General features: G+C 33.5%; 1 pseudogene; it reads right to left on the reverse strand.

Annotated features, from left to right (window-relative positions):
* Positions 1 to 12,203: 12,203 nt before the first annotated feature.
* On the reverse strand, positions 12,204 to 12,330 carry LOC145242274 (U2 spliceosomal RNA; annotated as a pseudogene).
* Between the last annotated feature and the right edge of the window lie 1,301 nt (positions 12,331 to 13,631).

The raw sequence follows: 13,631 nt of genomic DNA on the forward strand, positions 1-13,631 counted from the left end.
TAAAGAGTGGGGAAAATCACTGACAGTGGTTTCAGCTAGTCGGGTGTTTTTTGTGAAAGATTGGCGAGAGAGGAACCAGAGATTGGAGCTCAGACGAGCACTTCCCATGGAAATAACGATAAAACAAATACAGGCTTGCAACGTCTCTTCTGTAGGAGGGAGGTTGCAAAGAAGAGAAAATGGAATCCTCCCCTGTCATGAAGTCTATTTTGTACTCTGTCAAGGCAGGATAGGCTGTTTTTAGCAGCCCCAGCCCAGATTGTGGCAACGGTACTCCATCATTGGACATACTTGGCTTTTATATAGATAGAGAATTGCATCAGTAGTGAGATATCTTCTAGAGCGGTAGAAGGATCCCACCATTTTTCTAGAAGGTCAATCCCAGAAGCTTGTCAAAACATAGATTCTCCCCAAGATGAGAGCAAATTGGAATCGATAATTGTATCAGATTCTAGAATTTATGAAGGAATCAGTAATTGTATCGGAATCGCAAAAAATATTGGAATCATTCCATCACTAATAGAGTTGTCTAAAATTTTGGTTCACACTTTAATATGATGGATCAACAAAAATGCTGTTAGAACTTAATAAAATTTGCAACAAATCTACCACCTCTAATAGAAGACGATACTATATACATTCTTTCATTTAAGAAAACATTGCAAAGGTTAAGCATGACAGACCAAAGAAAATGCTATTTCAGACTCAATTATGACAGACTAAAAACAAATTTTGTTTTAAATTTAAGCATTACAGCTCGATCAAGCCGCTGACATACATGTATAGATTCATTTAAAAATCCTATTACAAATTTAAATATGACAGATCAACAAAAATAGTATTTAAAACTTAAGCATGATAGAGCAAAGAAAATGCTATTTGACACTGAATTATGACAGACTAACAAAAATACTATTTCACTGTATTATATTGTGATTTTCAGAAGAGGGATGTTCTTGAGCCAGACTGGAAGGAGTCGAGTCCTCTTGAAAATAACGAACAAAGAAACTAAACAATTCAGTATAAAGATGTGGATAGAGTTTAGCCGAGGAAAATTAGCATCATTACTTGTTAAGGGAAGATGGGAATAACACAATAAAGAGAATGAAATTGCCATCTCAAGAGAGATAGAAAAAAAACCCAAACAAACAAACAAAAGACACAAAAATATAATCAGAGGTTTTAGATACAAAGCGATGCACTCAAACAGATGGAAATGACATCCGGAGAAACGTATTCTTGCAAAAAAAAAAAAAAAAAAAAAAAAAAAACGTAAATGGTTGCAGTTAAAATTAAATAAGAACTTTGTCAGAAGAATTCAATGTCGGCTTTTAAAAGAAATGCAGTCTGTTTTTGTTTTATGTTTTTTTTTTTCTTTTTTTTACCTAAATTGGGAAGGAGAGGAAATCTAAGATAAATTAACCATGAAAATAATGGAAACGTACAAAAGACTAAATCGCCCCGGAATAACGCGACAAGAAAATAAGGAATCCAAGTAGAAAGAAGAAACTACTCTCCCAAAAGCACCCCCCCCCAATCCCATTTGCTTGATATTTTAAAAGTGCTCAACCAGCAACTGACTGATAGTGATTACTATCGCCATATTTACAGTGGTTACTTGTTCAGCGGAAGGAAACAGTGACCAAGCATTACATATGTGTGGGTCTACCAGGCAGTGGTGTGCTAGAGATCTCATGCCTGAAGACAACTTGCATATACCAAATGTAACAGAGAGCATATGGGCACGTGTGAGAGGACCAGCAGCAGCCGAAAGATAGCTGGTTAGCAAAAATATTAGCAGCAGCAGCCGTTAAAGCACGTGTGCAGATTATCAAGTGTGAGCGAGCTTGCATCACAAGAAAAGGGGAAGAAATACACCACGTGGTCGAGGAGAGAACCTATTTTTACCAAGCAAGATTGACGTGTGTATATATGAGGGCGAGAAAGCACTAGTTAGTGCCAGCACGAGGTGGCGAGGACAGAGACTTTTAAAAAGCACATGTGTCTGCAAAAAACTTTGGAAATATAATGAAATGTGTTGTTTTGGAAAAACCAACAAACATTTTTAAAGAGCAAATCAACATTTTTAAAGAGCAAATAAATGCATTTATTTGCTCTTTAAAAATGTTGAGTTGGGTTTTTATTTCTTCCCTTTGTTTGTTTGTTTGTTTGTTTGTTTGTTCCTGCAACGGTACTCACATTACACAAAGACTTGTACTAATTACTGATAGGATGATTCCGATACAATCACAAATTCTGATTTTTTAAAAATTTCAAAATATTTAGTTATAGAGCTGCGTTTTTTTTTTTTTTAAATTTTGGATTATCGTAAAAGCGCATGTAATATGTACATATATTTTCGCAAACATAAAAATAAACTTGTGGGGAGGGAGAAATCTATAAGGTAAAGTTTCATCGATAGTCTAATATCAATACATATTTATTATTTCATCGTTAGTACCAACAATGAGAAAATAAGTTTTAATCAAAAAACGATTATAAGAATCGTTATTGGAATTGAAAAAATTATTTCCATGGCAAGTGCTCGTCTGAGCTCGATTCTTTGGTCCCCCCTCGCCAATCTTTTTCAAAAAATACCCGACTAGCTGAATAATTTTCCCCACTCCTTATCTGTGCCTAAATCAAAACGTAGATTCCATGAACAAAGCTTCTTTCTTAGAACTGCATGCCTATGGAACTCTATTCCGCTTGCCTGCTTCCCTCCCAACTTCAACCTGGATGTCTTCAAGTCTAACACAAACAAATTCCTGATGAACCGCCCTCCTAAGTAATGACACCTTATCAATTCTTCAATACTATTGCTACACTATCCCTTTGATTACTGTACACAAAATAACCCTTATCCCCGAGTGGCCATTGGGCCTTGATAATCCAATACGTCAAAAAGTTATGATTTTTCCGATTCCCCATTCTGATTTCAATTAATCATTCCAATATCAGCCCTTATTTGGTTGGCCTATCATTTTGATGATCAACCCTTTATCTTTCCTCAATAAAATCTTCTCTATAAGATTTCTTTATGTAGTTTAAGACTGATAGCCGGGAAACAGTGGTGTGTAGATGGATGTCTTAGTGATATCATAGGCTGACTTTCTGATTGTATAACCCAAAGAACCAAGTATTAGTCCTAGTAGTACGAGATGTCATTGTTCTCTCCTCTGCGTGCCACAGCTGCCAGGTACCATTGTTAAAGATAAAATAATCCTCCACTTGTCTCACTACATTACAACCAATCAATGGAATCTCTTAAAGAACAGATACTTTCTAATAAAGAGCAGTACAGGTCATAGATTTTGTTGGATATTAACATTGGTCTAATTTCGATTTGATACGCAACATATTAATGTGTTCACAACTTTGTTGCATTGTCTATTCTTGTAAATTGTTCTGTAATTCGATCCTTTTTCAGTTCAAACTTTCAAACTGTAGCAAGCCTTTGTTTATACAGGGGAGTCACTGCTTGCCAAGGCTCCAAGTCTACTAGCAAAGGGTTAATTCATGTCAGGTGGTCAATGAGATGACGCCATAATGATCGGTAGTAGTGGAAATTAGATAAAAATTGATTATTTAAGAGGACGAATCAACAAGAACTTGTTTACATTGGACTTGAAAAAGACAATGTTGTAGTTATCTAGAAAGCAGCCATGCAGTATAGAGTTCCACAGACAGGTATTTCTAGGAAAAAAAACAACTTTATTCATGGAATTTGCATTTAGTTTCAGGCATAGATAAAGAGTAGAGGAAATTATTGACAGTGGTTGTAGCCAGATGAGTATTTGTTTTGAATGTTTTACAGGGAGGATTATAGCTTAAAGCTCAGTATGAAAATAATGCTAGATCAGAGATAGACTTGCAACATCTCTTCTGTGAAAAAATGTCTCAAGGAGGAGAAAAATATATTACCTACTAGATTTCAAAGCCAATTTTGAACCCTGCCAAGGCAAGAAATGGTGCTCTGAGAAGCTCCTACTACTATATGTGGCAATATGACTCTGTCTTATACAGGTAAAGCATTGTATCGAGAGTGAAATATCTTGTGAAGCAATAGCATAATCCAATTACTTTTCTAGTGAACTTGGCAGCATTTATTATAATGCTTCCATTCCGAGTCAAAAATGAAGATCAGTTCCAGAAACTTGTCAAAGCAGGATGCTTCATTCAAACGAATGACATTCGTTTCAGTTGGGGTCATATGGGAATTAGATAGAAACTTGGTTTTGGATGTATTAAAATTAACCAACCACCTTTGTCTCATTACACCACATGCCCAAGGTCAAAGGTCAAAGGCCTAGAAAGACTGATCATTGCTAGCTTTTGAAGTGTTGCCATAGACAGTAATGTCGTTTGCATAAATGTCAATGCCTTTTTCTCTCATTTAAGTACTGCCATCGGGATGCTCATTAAACTAGCACTGTAAATATTTCACCATAATAATTCAAACTAGCAGAGCTTCCTGGTTAATTGTTATATGGCTTTTTGATAAATGGCCTAAATAAATCCATCTATAAATCTGTTTAAAGGGAGATAACTCTTTGTACCCCAAAATTATCTCCACTGCCAAGAAACATTTTGGAAGCATGATTGATCTGCCTTTGGTGAAAGAGATGGAAGCCGGATTAAATGTTACTGCATAGAACAACAGAAAAGAAAATTCAAAATAGAATATGCTGTTGAAATCGGCTTTGTGACAATTAATCTGTCCTTATTCATAGTAATTCCTTCAGTTGTAAGATTGTTAAATAAATCATTTATATAATTGATCTCGAATCGTTTTCATCCATTTATTTCTTCACATTTGTGTTTCACTTCACACACGTCCTTCACATTTTTACTATTACCATTTTATTTACTTATCTAATATATAAAATTATCAGTGGCATCTAAAGCTCTATAAGAATGCATACAAATATATACGTACTTTCAAGTGAAGAACAGTACAGCTCGGAGATTTTTGTTGGATATTAGAAATGGTCAAATCCTTTCCAATATTCAATATGTCGAGTTGAACACTTTGTTGCATTGTGTTTCAATCGTTTCTACCATCGTCGAGTACTTAGATTTATTTTCAAGTCAACCTGTGACAAGCATACGATGACAACAGGAAATAGAATAAATAGATGCTGCCAAGTCTGCTGGTTTCTATTCTATGAATAAAGTTTTTTTTTTCCTAGAAATACCTGCCTGTGGAACTCTATACTGCACGACTGCTTTCTAGATAACTACAACATGGTTTTTTTCAAGCCCAATGTAAACAAGTTCTTGTTGATTCGTCCTCTTAAATAATCAATTATTATCTAATTTCCACTACTACCGATCATTACGGTGTCATCTCATTGACCACCTGACATGAATTAACCCTTTGCTAGTAGACTTGCAGCCTTGGCAAGCAGTGACTCCCCTGTATAAACAAAGGCTTGCTACAGTTTGAAAGTTTGAACTGAAAAAGGATCGAATTACAGAACAATTTACAAGAATAGACAATGCAACAAAGTTGTGAACACATTAATATGTTGCGTATCAAATCGAAATTAGACCAATGTTAATATCCAACAAAATCTATGACCTGTACTGCTCTTTATTAGAAAGTATCTGTTCTTGAAGAGATTCCATTGATTGGTTGTAATGTAGTGAGACAAGTGGGGTCTCTCTTTACTGGGTTAGAAAACTTCTCACATCTTTCAGTATGTTATATCCCTATGAGGTTACTATTCACCCATCCATGAAATAATGTTGCTATATCTGGATAGTGCACCGATCACTAGTATTCGTTGACATCAAACTTAAAGATGACCATTGGATTCAGAATTAAATAACCAGAAACACGTTGATATACTATAAAACAAGACAGCCAAACTTAACTCTATAAATAAACATTTAAATATATAAAGAACTCAAGCATTAAATTTTTTCAAACATTATTGTTTCTTATGTGAGAAAGAGGCTGTAAAATGGTGAAAATGCCTCCACCCACTAGATTTCGAAGACGCTTTTGTACCTTATACAAGGCAGGAAAGGATACTACTAATTAGAACAATTAAAATCGAATTTCTTTTCAAATCTAATTCATTCCCAGAACTAAGGTATATTTGAGCATGTGTGTCATGTGAATATACAGAAGAAAAAATTTAGCGAAACAAATGTTAATTAATTCAGCTTCAGTGAATAAGAAATAGAAAAAAAAGAAACACATGTTTCTAGACTTTTATTAGAAAAGAAACAACAAAAAGCAATTGAAGGTTTCAAATTAAGGTTGCAATAATGAAATAACGTAAGCCATACAAAGACTTGATGCAGAGGAAAGTAGGTGTGTTTTCAAAAAAAAAAAAAGAAAAAAAAGAAACCAAGATGGCGGATTCTTATAAAAGGTGTTGTAGGTAGGAAAAGCAAACGAGATTCAAAAAGACAAAACAGCAATTGTTACTTATTTATTGAATGACTGAACTCCAAGGACGCTAAGAACAGATTTTCAAATCTATTGGAAAGAAGAAGCTAAAACTATTACACAATTTTTTCCCCCTAAATATGTTTTTTTGGGACATTTATTTTAGTGGTTGTCCAGAATTAAAAAAAAAAAAAAACATACAGAAAAATCTTTGATATACGTACGTGTTATAGAACGAAAATGTCATATACTAAAAATCGTGTAAATTGATCAAGTAGTTTTTTTATATAGAAAATCATTATTTGTTACGATTTTAAGTGATTGATAGTAAATCGTAGCCATTACAAGGCTGAAACCAAACAAAAAATCTCGGAAGTCCGAATTGAGTTATCTCCCTTTCTTCACTTCGTCCTCATTTCCCCATAAAAATTGATTTTCTCAGTTAAAAACAATATACTTGATCAATTTACATGATTTTTGGAGTATGATATTTTCCTTTTATTACGGGTGTGTACATCATACAGATTTTGCTTTATTTTTGTTGTTAATATAGGCGGGATTCTAGGGAGGAATTTTTTTAAAATAATAAAACAGAACTTTTCAAGGCTAAAAGCCATTCGGGGATAAAGGTTAATGATATGAATAGATTATTAGTTTAATGTAGCCTTTATTTCTTCAACGATGTCCAGTATGTGATGTCACCAATGGCAGCCGTCCTGGGGTCCCAGTGAGTCACTTGACACTTGGCACTGACGAACTACCACTCTCCCCACATTGTATAAGATGAAGAGGGCAAATCGTCCGACTCTAGCCACCAAAGTCTGTATCACTGGAGAGCAAAGGTTATTTCTGGCCAAAAGAAGAAAAGAATAACACATAAATGGCTGGGTCTTTCATATAAAGCAAACTAATTATTTGTTAAAACGTTTCACAACTCAGGTCATTCACAGGTCTCTGACTTAAGATTCTAATGTTCGTGTCTGCACAGCATTATTGGTAAAATCTGAGCGTTTTTCGGGTTCCGCGATCTCAACCCCAAGTTAATCTCTTACCAATGTGGATTCCGTGGGCGAGCAGAGTTGACTCACAGATGCTTACTATGCTTCGTCTTACATTGAGAATCACAGAGGCATAACTCTGCACTCGTTCTAATAGAATTTAATTAATAAGCTACATATTAATACGATAACGTGTGTGTTATTTTGTATGTCACGCTTACATCTTTTTTCTTCTGAGTGTCTGTCGTTTGATTGCTAAGACTTTCCATTTCTTGTAATAAATAATTTTAGCAAGAATTCTCCATAAGTTTTGGTTTCGGTTATAGCTGAAGGAACTCGTGTGTATATATATATATATATATATATATATATATATATATATATATATATATATATATATACGAGCAAACAGTTAATAAAACATGTCAAAAAAACACTTTGAAATGAGTTAAAAACATATTTAATCTGAAAAGGAAACACTAGATAAGTGGATAGTCCTTAATCTGCGGAGTTTCGAAGAAATACTTTCCTTCTCATCAGAGGGTAGGAATTAGTAAAATGCGGGATCGGATTTTGCATGCAAAAGTATTTGATGAAACAACAAGTAAGTCAAAGATCTTACTTGAAAACAAAAAAAGTGAAACAGAGGGAATATGGTGAAGAAAAAGGTGATTACACATGAATGGATAGTCTGGTGGAAGATAAATAATCCAGTGACGGTAAAATCCAAATGTATAACTTCAAGAAAGTTTATAAATATTAATTCTTTAATATTTATAATATACTTTAATTTTACCATTTTGGATCATTTTTGTAAATTTAATTGTAATTTTTATTTTATATATATATATATATATATATATATATATATATTATTCATAAGTTTTAGTTTCGGTTCAAGCCGATACACTCAAGTCATATGGATATACATATTTCATTTTTGAAATCACATATTTATAATGTATAAGAATCGATAGAAAATTGACTCTATAATAATATATATAAAATCGGTATAAATTAAAATATCATATGTAAGCATATTTTATGATCAGGCTACGCCGGGAGTTCCTGCCAGCTTAGATAAATATTTTTGCAGTTTGAACAAAAATGCTACAATAATATCAGAGCGTCTCCATTTACACTGAACATCCACAGAATGCCAACATCATCAATATATTACACATGAAAGAGTCTGCTATAGAATTTCCACAGGTCTCGCTAGTTGTCAATAATACACTATCATCTCAGGTTACCGGCAATAATCACGATTGCTGGTTATGCAGGAATTTGGCTTGCAAGATCATGAGTGGCCAACGGATGTTTAAGTTCATCTCTCTTTTCTTCTTCATGGGACCCAATCTCTCACTGTTGCTATGACAGAGGCAGGTTCCTTCTCCCCTTGGGGCAAGTCTTCATAATAAAATGCATTTTCTAAATTTGGGTTATTAAACATATTCGTTGTATAATTGTTATCAAAATTTTAACCATGGGAAAAGGTTTTTAGCAGTTAATAAATCACCGCCCCTTCCTCGCACCTGTCTCATTTCTGCACTCGCAGCAATGATAATCTTTTCGTTTATTTGCTTTATTTCGTAGTTTTGATAAGCAATTTTATTAACTGACACAATTCAGAAACCCGGTCGGCCATATTTCTTATTTGTTTATGAAGTCGTTTTTAGCATCCATTTTTTTTTTACTGCCCATTCATTCAATTATTGCAAAAGTTGACAGTTGTTTTGTGGCCTAGTCCAGCCAGAAGTTTTTTTAAACAAATATACATATACGCATGCATAAATATATATAGAAAGAGATTTGACATTACTATAACTTTTTCACGCAAATATTACACAAGTATAAATCATGTAGAATATCTGCATGAATAATAATAGTTAACTAGCGGGACCTGTGGAAATTCCACAGCAGCATTTTTCATATGTAATATATTGTAGCTGGGAATTCTGTGGGCGTTCTGCTCAGCACGAAGGAAGACACAATCATATTATTCTAGCCCTTTTATTGAAACTGTATCGCCCCCTTACTAAAATAATAACTTTGATATATTGTCTAGGCTGATTATTTCATTACAAACACACACATCAACTCACATTTCATCATTTTTCGTAATTCTTGGATATGTTACTAATTGCGACAATATTTTTTTATAATTTAAACCAACTTTGTCGCCTAATCTTACTAAAATAATAACTTTGATATATTTGCTGGGCTGATTATTTCATTACAAACACACTAATCAATTAACCTCCACTTCATCATTTTTCATAATTCTTGGATATGTTACTTATTCCGACAATCATTTTTCATAATTTTAACCAACATTTTCGCCCTTCCCTCTTTACTAAATAATAACTTTGATATATTGCCTAGGCTGATTATTTTCTTACAAACACACCAATCATTTAACTAATATTTCATCATTTTTTCGTAATTCTTGGATATGTTACTACTTTCGAATATAATTTTTATTGATTTAAGCTCTGATGACCTCTTTCCCCTTTACTTATATAATAACTTTGGTATATTATCCAGGCTGATTATTTTATTATAAACACACCAATCAATTAAATCACATTTCGTAATTTTTCGTAATTCTTGGATATGTTACTAATTTCGACAATATTTTTTTATAATTTAAACCATCCTCTTCGTCATCTCTTACTAAAAATTACTTTGATATATTGTCTGGGCTGATCATTTCATAAAAAACACAATGATCAATTAACTCACACTTCATCATTTTTCTTAATTCTTGGATATGTTACTCATTTCGGCAATTATTTTTAATATATTTAACACACATTATCAACCCCCCGCTACTAAAATATTACTTTTGATATATTATCTGGGATGATTATTTCATTTCAAACGCACCAATCAATTAACTCACATTTCGTCATTTTTCATAATTCTTGGATATGTTACTAATGTGGACAATCATTTTTCATAATTTTAACCCACGCCATCGCCCTACTTACTAAAATAATAACTTTGATATATTGTCTGGTCTGATTATTTCATTGCAAACACACTAATGCATTAAATAGCATATTATCATTTTTCATAATTCTTGGATATGTTACTAATTTCGACAATTATTTTTCATAATTTAAACCATCCTTATCGCCCTCTCTTACTAACATAATTACTTTGATATATTTCCTGGGCTGATTATTTTATTATAAACACACAAACGATTAACTCACATTTAATCTTTGTTCATAATCCTGGATATGTTACTAATTTCGACAATAATTTTTATAATTAAAAACCCACATTATACCACTCCCTCCTACTTATATAATATATTTGATATATTGTCTGGACTTATTATATCATTACAAACACACCAATCAAGTAACATTTCATCATTTTTCATAATTCTTGGATATGTTACTAATTTCGACAATAATTTTCATAACTTTAACCTACTATGTCGCTCCCCCTTACTTAAATAATAACTTTGATATATTGTCTGGGCTGATTATTTCATTACAAACAAATCAATCAATTCTGGGTATTTCACCTATCTTATCCAATCCCGGGTGACGCCGCATATTCTGCTAATATATATCGTTCACCTATCTCATTCGATCCCGGGCGACGCTGGGTATTTTGCTATTATATGTTTTTCACCTATCTTATTCAATACTGGGCGACGCTTTCTGATAGTATATATTTGCACATCTCATTCAATCCCGGGACTGACTTCATGTCCGCCACCCCACTGCTGAAAATATACATTAAATAAAGTAATGTTTTAATCGTAAACTGTTTCAGACATTTCCGGAACCGACTTTATATCCCAAATCCACTGCTAAAAATATACATGAAATAATGTAATGTCTAAATAGTAAACTGTTTCAGCCATTTCTGGAACTGGCTTATAATCCCCACCTCACTGTTGAAAATATACACAAAATAAAGTAATGTATAAATCGTAAAATTTTTCAACCATTTCCGCGACCGACTTCTTATCTCCCATCCTACTGTTAAAAATATACATTAAATAAAGTAATGTCCAAAACGTACATGGTTGCAGCCATTTCCGGAACCAACTTCATATTTCTCACCCCAATGTTAAAAATATATAGTAAATAAAGTTATGAGTAATGCGTAAACGGTTTCACCCATTTTCGGACTGATTTATTATCCCCCGCCCCACTGTTAAAAATATACATGAAATAAAGTAATGTTTAAATCGTAAACGGTTTGAGTAATTTCTGGGACTGACTTCATATCCCGTAACCCACTGCTTAAAACATACTTGAAATAAAATAATGTTTAAATCATAAACTGTTTCAGCAGCTTTTCGAAAGTAATACATAAAAACATGAACACGGTTAGGGATTAGGCAACCATTGCTTCAACATGAATTTCTGGGTGTAGTATCAGTTTTAGCATTCCAGTGACTTAAATCCGTCCTTTTTTAGTCTTGGTTAATGGAGGAGAAAGCCTTCACCACTGATACAATTTATATTTTTGTTATTGACCAAATTGCTTCTTTTGGGGAGTTGGTTTCCCCTAAATTGTTAACCGACCTCATGTCCAATCCCGCCCTTGTGGGGAGGCAAATAAACAAAAACAAAAAAAAAATACTCAGAACGGACATTTTCCAGGGAATTTTATAATTAATCAGAAGTGACATTTCCAGGGCATTTTGTAATTAAATCAGAAATAACTTTTTCCAGTTACTTTTTTTTATATTAAAACTTTGTTACATTAAACATAGTACCTATTCACAATGCCCCCCCCCCCGAGACAGATTTAGACACCAGGGTCGTTTTTTAACGTGGAGAAAAAATTGTCTTAGTCGTGAAGGATTTCTCTTCCACGGAGAGAGAAGAAATTGAAATGTAGCACCTGAAGAACAGATACTACACTTGATCTTAGCCAAAAGGCCAAGAAAGGGGTATTTATTTGCTCCCCCACCGAGCAAATTAGGCACAAGGCCGATTTTTAATGTGAGGAGCGAAGGGGAAAAGGGGACCAACTCCCCGGGGAGTAGGGGAGCTGGATAGTGACAATTGGTATGAAGGGTTGCCCCTACATTGACCAAGGTTTTATGTGTGGCTGCCCCCACATATGGTCTTTGCTTGCAGTATCTGCCGGAACAGATATTGCACTTTGATCTTGGCCAAAAGGCCAAGAAAGATAAATCATTTTTATTAGCTTTGCCTCTACAGCGACACCAATTTTTTTTTATTCCACTTTCCTTTTTTAGGGATGCACAGCATGATAACGGACGGAGCAATAAGCGTAATAATATAATGATGATAATAATAATAACGTACTAGTTAACTAAAATCATGGTCATCCCATAAGTAAACAGAAAAAATTTAATAGGGAATTAATTAAAATGAATTAATAAAAGAATATGCAAATTAGCTAGATCTTCTGCTAGTGAATGCAATTCCACGCCCCCATACATGAAAACGACTTATATAAGAAAGTTGTATTTTTTTTTTTAATAAATACAAAAAAGGCTGTTCTGCAGATGCTGCATTTAAGGTAATTTGTCTCAGTCAATGGAGGAGAGACCCTTTATACTGAAACAATTATTACACTGGGTAACAAAAAATATGTTTGGAAAATCGTCCTGGGTTTTCCAGCTGATTTAGACTAATTTTGATGCTCAGAGTCCGAAAATGACCCTGGTTTTGCTCAATCAGGTCAGGTTTTTTTTTTTTTTTTTTTTTTTGCTACAGAATTTAAAAAAAAAATGGATTTTTCGTAAAAAAAAAAAAAATGTCTGCGGATCATCAGTTCATTAACCCAAGCTTCATGTGTATAAACAAATATAAGCTGAATCCCCCGTTTACTGCTCTTTAAATACGCTCATACTGAAACATAGACAGTTAATAAATTAGTACTAGGATTTATAGCCACTGAATATGCCATAATTGTACTATTTTCTCAGAGACACGAACCCGCATAACAAAACTGGCGTGCACCAACTTCCACGTCTAAACACACACTGAGCCCACAATGAGTTAATTTAAGGCAAAGGCAATGAATGTTAAAGTAATGAGAATATGAGAGAGAATCTAAGAGGCAATATTGTCACTACGGAGTCCTTGGGAAGAATGACCCAAATTTGCTAAAGTATAACCCTCGTTAGCCTAAATTCACACAAAAATATATTAAATATTAAATAAATTCTATACATATTTATACACATAAATTTATGATAAACACAAATATATTAATTATTT

Source organism: Euprymna scolopes, chromosome 2 (genome assembly GCF_053919585.1).
Source record: "Euprymna scolopes isolate OS-2025 chromosome 2, ASM5391958v1, whole genome shotgun sequence".
In the NCBI taxonomy this organism is placed as follows: domain Eukaryota; kingdom Metazoa; phylum Mollusca; class Cephalopoda; order Sepiida; family Sepiolidae; genus Euprymna; species Euprymna scolopes.